Source organism: Dermacentor andersoni, chromosome 10, assembly GCF_023375885.2.
Source record: "Dermacentor andersoni chromosome 10, qqDerAnde1_hic_scaffold, whole genome shotgun sequence".
Lineage (NCBI taxonomy): Eukaryota > Metazoa > Arthropoda > Arachnida > Ixodida > Ixodidae > Dermacentor > Dermacentor andersoni.
The window spans coordinates 109,716,763-109,725,208 of NC_092823.1; the positions used below are offsets into that span (position 1 = coordinate 109,716,763).

The 8,446-nt window shown below is 47.5% G+C and overlaps 1 non-coding gene across 1 annotated transcript; it reads right to left on the minus strand.

Annotated features, from left to right (window-relative positions):
• Window positions 1-8,353: 8,353 nt before the first annotated feature.
• Window positions 8,354-8,446, minus strand: TRNAY-GUA (transfer RNA tyrosine (anticodon GUA)). Its single transcript has 2 exons — window positions 8,410-8,446; window positions 8,354-8,389 (listed from the first exon to the last, which is right to left on the minus strand). It is a non-coding gene; the product is annotated as a tRNA-Tyr (tRNA).

Here is an 8,446-nt window from a genome sequence, read left to right on the forward strand (position 1 = left end):
CCAATGCTGAAGTGAAGCCACCGGAAGATTTGTATGAAATTACTGGGCGCGATGTCCTGTTGGCGACATCAAAAACTCGTTTCTTGAGTTCGTATCTGTTATAATTATGGATTCAAATATTCTTTTGCACTCATAACAATGAAAAGCACGAACTCAATGTTCTCACTTAATTCCTTTCTGCTTCGACGGCACAGAGTATTTTTGTGTGTTTCGTGAGCGTTTTTTATATCTGGCAAATATAATTTTATCCTTTGGACAGCTAAAGCATTGGCCCTTTGAAAGTTGATGTGTGTGTTTGACCACGAGACTACTGAAACTTACTTCAGAATTCCAGGCTGCACGTTGGGAAGGGAAAAAAGCATGATTTTTTGCATTGCGAATATACACATAAACGCATGCACACATAATATAATCACCACGCGCACATATATATGCGTACTACCCTGACCAAAATTACGTGGACTAGGGATTCCCCGATAAAGGCGACTTTGTTCCTCGGCCTACGAATGTAACTTCAAATTGAAGACTACAGTCCGAAATGATTTCAACAATGGTCGGACTACCACCGCGCCAGAGTTCCCGTAGTAAGTTAAATATAAAACTAATGTGCACCGAGCCATGCAATGAGAGAGAGAAACAACTTCATTTAGTCGCCTGTAGAACGACACCATGACTAAACGGCGCCGCGACGTGGGCCCGGGCGTCTTGTCAGCGAGTGGTCTCTACTCAACTCCAGCGCGCGTTACTCCCGCGGTCTGTCGCCCTGAGGGGGACAGACCCGTCGGTTTCGCTCGCCCTTTGTAATTAAAGAGCCGCCGAGACCTGCTAGACGGCTCAGGTTTGGATTTCGTGGTCGTAGCATTCCGCCGCAGCCGCGAGTCACGGCGGCATCGTTGAACTTGTTGAAACTTCGTCGGGGAACTTTGAGCAATACCATAGGATGTGCGTCTGGGTGGCCCTCTCCCGCTGGCACACGCAGCACACATCACTCATATACTTTCGCGTACAGATGATTCATTAACACTGGGGTGGGCAAGGAACCAGTTTGTAATTGTCTGAACAGCACCGCCTCCGCTCGGTTCAGCCCCGTGTGCGGGGGTGAGAAAGTGCTTCGAGCCAGGCCGTGAAACTGTTTAAGTTCGTTGAACGTCGTCATGCGGTCCTTGGCACTGCACAATGTTGGACGGTCGGTTGCAGCGGCGCGGTTGGTTAGCGCTCGCGCCACTACGTCTGCCGTCTCATCGTGGTTATCGTGCTTCTACGACGTATCGTTGCTCGCGTGCGCCGGGAACCACTTGATTTTAACATACCTATTCTCTCGTTGCAGGTCAGTAGAGCACAGAACGCGCACAGCCTCACCACAAACTTTGCCCTTGGCATAATTCCACACTGCCCCTCGCGAATCCCACAACACCGTCTGGCACCCGGGGTCGGCAATGGCCAGGGCAATGGCCACCTCCTCCTGACACGCCTCTCGGACCCGTAAGCTCGCCGCTGCCCTCGTCGCGCGCCGGACGACGCCTCGATGACAGTAGCTACGAACGCCGCGCTGTCTCCCTGATATTCTGCCGCATCCGCGAACCTTGCGTGCTCGTCCTTGGCGTGAAAGTCAATGAGGGTCTTGGCCCCCACCGCTCTTCTCTCCTTGTTAAACTTCGCGTTCATGTTTCTCGGGATGAGGTCTACCCGAATCCCGCGCCGGGTCCCGTCCGGGACAGGAACGTCGCTACTCGCCTTTTTCGAGCCGGGCGTGAAGCCGAAGTATTGAGGTATGCGCCTGCCGGCTTCGGTCATAGAGAGCCGCTCCAACTGGGCGGTCCGTTGCGCTTCCGCAATTTCTTCAAGGGTATTGTGTACCCCCAGGCTCAGGAGCTTGTTGGTGTTCATACACTTGAATAGTCCGAGCGCCGCCTTGTAAGCTCGTCGGATTAGGGCGTTGATCTTATTATTTTCACAGTGCAACCAGTTGTGCAAGGCTGCAACGTAGGTGACGTAGCTGATTACGAGTGAGTGCACAAGCCTAATCAAGCTTTCCTCCTTCATCCCGGCATTATGGTTTGCGACCCGCCTGATGAGACGCATTGCGTTGGTAATCTTGGCTGTGAGGCGGGAAATGGTCTCGCCGTTGCGCCGTCGCTTGTGTATAATCATGCCGAGCACCCGGAATTTGTCGACCTCCGGGATCACTTGGCCGTTCCTCGTCACGATCATGATAGCCTCGTAATCCCTCGCTTCGCTCTTGTTAAGTATTCTTGGTAAGTCTTCTTGGTTCGCTCTTGTTAAGTTCGCTTGCTCGAACTGCTCACCAAGCAGTTCTGACTTGCTCGGTGAGCAGATCAAACGGGAACCGTTCAGCTGGTCTTCGATTGCGTCGACGGCTTCTTGCAGCGTGCTCTCAGTGTGCAATGCAATGCAATGCTTGCTTCTCATGCAATGAGATACAATGAAGAAGGCGCGAAGTTCATTTCCAAAGGGTGCAGAAATAAATGTCGCAGTTTCGCTCGAAAGACGAAAGGTCGAGACGTCTATACGAAGTTTGGATAGTTGTTCTATCGGCCACATAAATATGTGAGCATTCTGTGTAATTAAATTAACAAGCATGGTGTCACTCGCACACAAGCAAACGTGAGCACAAATCGCTTCGATGACGGCGAACACTCTCTGTCAACACACTGGCGAGAGGAATCGCGGCAGCAGCCGCGAGCGAGTTGCCTTTCCTACTGCGTCTCGGTTCAGCACGAACTAAGCGGAGAGAACACATCATACATGCATAAAGCCACCAACCCTCGGCACGCCTAGACACTTTGCCCACCTCAGATGGCTTTCAAGGTAGAGACCACGCGGCCACGCTCAGCCGTGCCATATACCACCGCCATAGGAGTAGAGGCCTCTTTCCCGCCTCATCGCGGCATCCTAGCCTCTCCGCCAGCGGCCAGCGACCCGCACGCGCAGTCCCGATTTACACCTTTACTTTCCACAGCTGCGGGCGAAGTAGCGTGAGCCATCGCTCCTAGATCACGCCGCCGACTGTGAGCTCTTCGGCGAGAACGCAAGAGCAGCAGCAGCAGTAGCAGCAGACAGCCACGGTCCGCAAAAGAGGCGCAGGGAAGGCAGGCGTGTGCTCCAAAGAAAGAACCGTTGATTGTCCAGCCGTATTCGAACTAGCGATATATGAATGTCCCCTCTGGGTGCAAGCTCTACAGCCTACTACTCTTCTTGCTGAATGGTCGAAGGAACATCGACCTCTACTGTAAGCTATGTAGAGAGATCGCTACACTAAACCATATTAACCGGGGCTGCAGCAAGGAAACACCCCCTCCCCCCCGCCCCCGACTCTCTCCTGGCCGCTCCCTCCTCGCCGGGACAAGCCAGGAGGATCAGCTACAGGCCGTGAACAGAGCCGGGGAGGTGGCTAGAAGGCAAGACATGACAGGCTACCGTCCCCCCTTGAACGACACTTTTGTCGAATACTTTTACCTACCTACCGACCTGGCAACCAGATTGAAATTGAAATAGCAAATAGACAACCAGGAGCCACCAAAAAGAAAGCGAGAGAAACATAGACAATGAATTGGATGACAAAAAATGGAAACAACAAGGACCATGGAGATTTACAAGAATGAGAAGAAATAAATCAGAAGGGAAAATCCGTGCGATAACACCAAGTGAATTCCCTCCCGATTTGATGCTTGAGATTATTTCCTAAGGACGAAAACATGCAGGAGCAAATTTTCGCAACTAGATGACGCATGTATAGGCTGCACAGCAAAATCCAGAGACCACTCAGGACATGCTAATAGAATGCGAAGGAATTCACACAATGATACTCGCAGGTAACTTGCACTTTCCAGAAGCGCATGGATTTAAAGTGGACGGAAGCATCAATCGGTCTGCAGTCGAGATAAGCAAGCGTCGTTAGGAGTATTGGTGGGAAAAACCAGGGAAGCGATTGATACGACCAGATCCCTTGCAGGCATAGGTAGTGGTACAAGGTCGACAGAGAAGGTTTGAAGAAATGGACTAAGATTGAAGAGATTACACAAGAATGCTCCAATGAAAAGGCATCTACAGCATACTTTAATATTTTAATTAGGCTACCTGAATATTTGTCAATACCGCGTTTCAAAGGGGATCCTGATACGTCATAATCATCAGAGTGTTCAGGTATTTGTAGAGCAAAAATATTGATATCAACTAGAGGAAAAGAACTAGGAATCTTACCGCAGCTATGTGACCGGTATGTTGAGCAACATGGCGACAAAAAACGTCAAGTGGAAAGTCATAGAGGCTGAGATAATCTCATGGGTGGTAGCAATGGAAAAGAAACCTGCAGTGAACAATTACCTAAAAAGAAAAAGAGAAATCAGAATAGAATCATTTTACGATAACTCAAAGGGAAGCTAATTACTTTTCGTAGCGAGATCGGGATGCCTTAGACCGCGTAGTTATAAAGCGAGGTACACCAAGGAAGAAGAAGCATGCGCTTGCTGCGGAAAAGCTATTAAAACGATGGATCATGTCTTAGAACGTGCAGATATCTACCCAGCTGTCGGTTTAGGCTCTGTAGGTTTATACCTCCTCGAAGTCCTTGAGTTCTGGGATAGCTGCTGGAAAGCAAACGTGTGTGCAATAGGTAATAGTAAGAGGCGATTGGATGTTTGTTGGCAGAAAAGTAGAGACCACAAACAATTAACGGAGGCGTGCTGACGTGCGTGCGCGTGCGTGCGCGTATTTCTATGTGCGTGTGTACATGCGCGTGCCTTTGTGTGTGTGTGTACGTGTGTGTACGTGCGTGTACGTGTGTATGTGCGTGTGTGGGCGTGTGTGGGCGTGTGTGCGCGTGTTTGGGCGTGTGTGGCCGTGTGCGCGCGTGTGTGAGCGTGTGCGTGCGTGTGTGTGCATGTGTGTGTATACGTGTGCGCGTCTCGCTGAAAATTCGATGTCGGCCTCGGTGGCGTTGTCCGTGAGGGAAAAATCATCCCGAACCACGCAGGCCCTCCACGTGGCGCAGAGCCGTTAGTGAACTGATTGGATTTCTCAAAGTAAAGTACGGCAGGAAACTCGTAAAGTACGACTTACACACAACCTACAGACATGATATCGTCGGATATTTATTTGAATATACGAGAAAGCAATTATGTTACGCCGAAGCTCAAACACAAACCCCTTTTCCTGCTGCCGCTTGAGATTTCGCGTGGCTGTGCACTACCTCAGGGATCGGCCCACGCAAGAAGCCGTGTTTCTACCAGAAAGGTCGCCTTAGTCCTTGGCGTTCGGCGCCACCGTTTCCCAGTAAACATTAAGGTTACGTAAGCTGCAATTGCTGGGAAGAGTTGGAACTAGTCAGGGAACTTCGAACGCTGTCGCGTTCCACTCCTAAAGGTGAAGCTTACGAGTCCTCTATATTTCTTTAAATCTTTTTATAACCCAAAGAAAAAACGATCGAGTAAATACTTATGCTTTCAAGCTTGAATTCATTGTGAGTACAACCGACAATTAACCGTGTTCCTCGCTACTGCGAAACCGTCAAAATGCGTGTCCAGTGCAGCGACATATAATATGACGAAATGTTGCCGTATTACGCCTCAAAACCACGATTTTATTGCCGAAGCGCGGCTTGAAATACTTGACTGCAGAATGATTTTGACCTCATAAGGTTCCTTAACGTGCACCTAACGAACGTTTTTCGCTTCGCCCCCGTTTATCTGCGGTCCCCGCGACGGGGTTCGAACCCATGACATAGAGCTCACCAGCGCAATGCCACAGCCGAAAAGCTGCAGAGCAACGAGAAGGGCTAATTTGCGAGGTGAGATTCGCATAACCTTTAGAATAAGAAAGTTACTTCTAGTGTATGGGCGTACATTAGGAAGGGCCGATGTAGCTGTTTTCAGCACCAACAGCGCAGTACTTTGCGCACACTTTGAAGTGGTCGCATAAAACTTGATGTAATTGATTTAGTTAGTCATCGTTGTTGTTTGTCCGCATAAAGCAGGCGTGAATGTTTACACGTAATTTCATTCTAGCGCTATATACCCCGTGGAAACTCACGCGAATAAAAAAGAATTATTGTTCGAGGCACTCGACCAATGCAGGTTCGATACTTTTATTTTAAAGTTGAACTCTAACTTTAAATATAGACGGGATAAATAATTTTACTGCAAGCATTCCATAAAGAGTACCACTACTTGATATGGACTATCAGCGTGTGATTCGGACATCTTTTGCATCTGTACGGCTTAATGAGGTCGATTATCCGTTGAGAAAATGAATAAACTCTCAGTTTTTAAATTCCGCCACGCGGATGACATCTACGTAACATCGGGAATCTCAGTTTAATTCCACGTACTTGGATAAGGTCACAAGGTAAGAGTTCCCAAGAGGCAGCCAGATTCAGTTATCTTCGCTCACATTGATAATACACAGTAGGGATTGTTATTCTTTATCGACTGGCAGTTAACACAGACCCACCGGACGCTTACAAAACCCAAGACGTCAAAGGGATCTGCTGCAAGAATTTCAATGTGATGGCGCCATTCCATTCCGGCATCCTTCCTGTCTTATCAAGCATTAATGACTGACTTGGCTTGACTTTTTAACGCTGGAGCTAAAAATTTCAGATTTATTTAAGGCCAGCTCGCACAGCCTCTTATTCTGCGTCACCGCACTGGAAAAAGAGAGATACTCGGACGGAGCAACTTTCTGCAGTCATTGCCTGTACCTGCACGCAGACTACACGTGTAAAGTTGCATACAGAAATTTACCGTGACCTTCAAGAGACCATGCCACTATATAAAGTCAATGAAAATCATCTTGGAAGCACGCAGCCTCTCTACAGCAGATGCAAAATTATACTACATGCTGTTGATTGCTACACCATTGATTATTTACACCGAAAAGAAATGTTATTGCTCAATGTGTTGACGCTAATTAATATCGGGGTTGGTTATAGTAAGCCGCAATTGCTGCTCTGCGTTCCTTCTCGCACATGTCGGAGATTCTCTCAATAATAATTTAAGCAGGGAACGGCGCAGCAGCCTTAGCGAAGCTTTTCGCAGGGAGCGCAAGTCTGTTATCTAATGTAAGTTACCACATAATTGGCACGCACTACCGCATGCGAACAGTACACTGGGCCTATCTTCAATGCGTCGCAATAGGTTATGTTTTTTGCGCAGGTCACTCAAGGTCGAGGAGGCAAAGGGCACTCTACGAACCCCATTAGGGTTAATTTGGTATTTGAAATGTGTTCTGGGCCGTTTTGAGGCTACTCCTGTGCAGTCTGCCATGTTGGGCGGCAGTAATAATTATACCCCCGTCGCATAAATGTGGGAAAAACGTTATGCGGATCCAACGCAACCTGGGAATCAGTGGACACAAACTTATTTTTCTTTCTTTTTTTCTGACGGGGACGCCCGCATTATTGCTAAATGTGTTGACGTTATACGCCGTTACAGTAATGTACATGATAGGTGACGTTATGTATGTACTGTGTGTATGTTTTTATACGCTGTGTCATCCATTAGATGAACTTCATTGAGATGTGGTCCTCTGCCTTCTACGGTTGCATTTTCTTTTCCTTGGCACCAATTCCGTGGCACAAACACGGTGTTTCAGCGAGCACTTTCAGAAATTATTTAAGGTTTTCTGTGCCAGAAAATACAATTCTTGTTCATTAGTTAGTCTACTCGAACTGGCGGACACTACTTGCACAAGAAATTGAAACGCATAATCGGCTAATTAACAGAAGTTAGCTAATTAAGTTTAACTGATTAAGTCATTGTCCATATTGCAATTTACATATTATAGCAGCGTTGTTTGCAAGGCGGATCCACTTGGAACGAATTCTCAGCATGACACCAGTTTCGACATACTCATTCTCAAACTTTGCGGAGAAATGCATTCGCGGTCCAGTTACTTCCTTATCAAAACGTAGTTTATTTGCATTGAAGCACAAAAGTATCTGGATGACAACCTCTCGAAAAGGTTGTCATCCTGAGAATTTGTTCTAAGTGGATCCGCTTTCTGAACAACACGGCTAGAATTTCTAAATTGCAACTCGTGCAGTAAGGTAATTAGTTCAAAACATAATTAGTTCACTTTTACATTACTTTAATATTCCTTTTTGCACATAATGCCCGCCTCTTCGAGATGACCAACTCATGAGCTAGAATTGTACTATCTCCCATAGGATACCTTTACAAAATTTTGAAGGTGTTCTCGAAACACCTGGTATTACAGGCAACATCATTTCTGCTCAAAGCGCCTGTGTTTGTTCGACACAAATGGATTTTTTTATTGGTACACAACGTCAAACAAAAGTCTGCAGGATTATCAAGAAAGAAAAGAATACATAAAGTCCGTCGAGCCGGATTCGAACCAGCGACCTATGGATGTCCGCTTGGGATGAAACCTCTACAGTCCACCGCTCTACCAACTGAGCTATCGACGG